Here is a 2,571-nt window from a genome sequence, read left to right as displayed (position 1 = left end):
TCACACAGTCACTGTCCTAATAATTCATATTACTAAAATTTCAGATAATATAAACTTAAATATGTGAATCTCATCTCTGGATAAATGAGAAAGTGCGAAAAAGCAATATTGAAATAGCAAGGTAAGATAAAGTACGAGTAAGGACGATTTATGATAACAGACTACAGAGATATATTTTTACGAATAAAGTTTTGGTTTTTGCATGATTTCGTCTGTTTTGATTATTGTTACTTAATTGAAGTAATTTTTATTTAACTTACAGCAGAACATTGTGCAGAGTGCGCGAAGCTCCCTGACCCCGAAATTACAAAGACAAAGATAGGTACATGAATAACTCCCAACGAAGTAAAAGTTATGATGAGACGAAGTTGATAGAATTTTCTGCTGAAAGTTTAAGTGCAAATGATTTGGGAGTTCACAAAAACTAGAGCAGCTGATCAAAAGTAAATATTTATATTAATTTATAAGCAAACCTATCTATGTTTGGTTAGAAGCTACTTATATTAACAGTTTTGTAAGGAATTACCTGTGGGAATTACACACCTACACATTAAACTTTTTTTTAATACGATATTAAGAATTGCAAGATAAACAACTAAAATGTTAAAATACTTGAAAAATGATTAACAAATAAAGTATTTATTATTTAACAAACTATACCGACATTGTTTAAAAAAACATCTTAAATTACATACACCATGACAAGCCCTTTAATAATAAAAGTAAACATATTAAATGTACTTATTAAATGTTAAAGCAACAAAGAATCAGTTTAAATCCAATAATTTATCTTTCACAGTTGTGTTGATTGCCGGCTTGCCCAAACATTGAACAAGGAAGTACCGGCTTGGGAGATGATCATGTGGTAGTGAGAACTTCAAGTTGGGGGAGGCGCCACCATGTCTACACTTAAAATATTCAAAGAAAATGTAAAAATTTAATTGTACCTTAATATAGTACCTACATTGTTTTCATTTTAACTTTTAAGTTTAATAAAAATGAAATTAAAAGTATACATAAGTACTGCAAGTTTTTGAATTATTTATCTACTCTATATTATGCAAATACAATAATTGATTTAAATTTAAAATAAAAATATAAATACTATTAAGGTGATGAATTAATTTTTCTAACATTTACGGCCCTTTTTAAACCTTCGTAATTTTTATATTATTAAAGTTATCGTGATGAAAATTCTTGACAAGAAAGTTCAATAGTAACACAATACGTCTACCGTTTTAGAAACATGATTCCATGATATTTTCTCGATAGAAAAAAAATACAAAGTTCTCATTGTTATTTTTTTATAATCTCTGGCATCTTCAAAATAACAAACGTAAAGTTACGACTTTTTGGATATTAACTATAAAATATACAACCTATACGTCTACCGTGTTAGAATTTTGAAATATGCGATGGTTTTGAAATAAACAAGAAATACTTGAAATTAGCGCCTGACCAGCCAATATAGCGAGAGCCGCCCTGTACCTTCCTACCCCGATCGCTGCACGAGTCATTCCCGCTACGGCCGTCACACGGGGAACTTGTGTCGCTCGCGCAATCGTAAAAAAGGGTGACAACACGATAAGACAAAATGAGACAAATGGGGACAATAAAGAAAATAAGAAGAAGAAACATAAAGGTTGGAGGAAAAAGAATGCTTACAATTGGAACAAATTAATGAAGTAAGTTGGTTTTATTTTAAATTTGATGATAATTGTATTATAGACGATGTTTGATATGTACCCCTGTTTTAAGTACATAACGAATGTGTAAGATTTTTTCATTTATAGCATAGATAATCTTTTCAGAAATCCGGAATCCAGAAGGAAAATAAACCCACTGATTGTTCACAATGTGAACCCACTCCTTCGTAAGTACCTTTATTCAGTCAAAAATGTATGTTATCAACGTTCTACTGGTTTTATCGCATGATTCCATTTTTAGCAAAAAGCAACAAAGTGCAAAGAAACATGGTGAACTTAGTGGAAGTATGGCGGACATAATATGGAACAGGAGCTCATTGGAGTAGTATTATATTTAAAAAAATACGAAATAATTTCAAGAATTACATTTCTTAGAAGGTGGTAGATAAGTATGTTGTATAAAGAATTTGATGTTGATATTTATTTCATTTATACTTACTACACCTGTGCGGGAAATTGCTTAGTAATAAAACAGGTTTATATTCATATTTACATAGTAATGTGAGTTTTCATTTCGAAAAATTTTGTGTAAGTATATTAAATTGAGTTCCTGGGTGATCTGGAAACACAATTGGGCCCGGAAGATGGCGCTGCAGTCACTCCTCCTAATGACATGAACCGATTTGGATGAATATTTGTGTGCACATTTCATTTTTGTGGGATGATTGGTTGATTCGCTTTCACATTAGCTAATATTATGTATTTTTGTTGTTAGAAAGTAAACTTAATTTAATGTTTATAATACATTATTATTGGTATAAATAAGCCAGTGTTCGTCTCACATTGCTGTACCTGCCTACCTACCCTACCAGGGCCTAACTTTGTTCTGGCTATTTTATTTTGATTATTTGTAATGAATAATTAC

The 2,571-nt window shown here is 30.7% G+C and overlaps 1 long non-coding RNA gene across 1 annotated transcript; it reads left to right on the top strand.

The window, feature by feature from the left end:
* Positions 1-1,197: 1,197 nt before the first annotated feature.
* On the top strand, positions 1,198-1,970 carry LOC149907093 (uncharacterized). The gene is made up of 3 exons (XR_016456967.1): positions 1,198-1,685; positions 1,812-1,873; positions 1,948-1,970. It is a non-coding gene; the product is annotated as an uncharacterized LOC149907093 (long non-coding RNA).
* Positions 1,971-2,571: the final 601 nt, after the last annotated feature.

Source organism: Colias eurytheme, chromosome 7 (genome assembly GCF_061535395.1).
Source record: "Colias eurytheme isolate Ceu_HAF_F1 chromosome 7, ilColEury1 Martin Lab GWU primary, whole genome shotgun sequence".
Taxonomy (NCBI): Eukaryota; Metazoa; Arthropoda; class Insecta; order Lepidoptera; family Pieridae; genus Colias; species Colias eurytheme.
The sequence above is the reverse complement of the archived record's forward strand: the minus strand, read 5'-3'. Positions and strand labels throughout refer to the sequence as shown.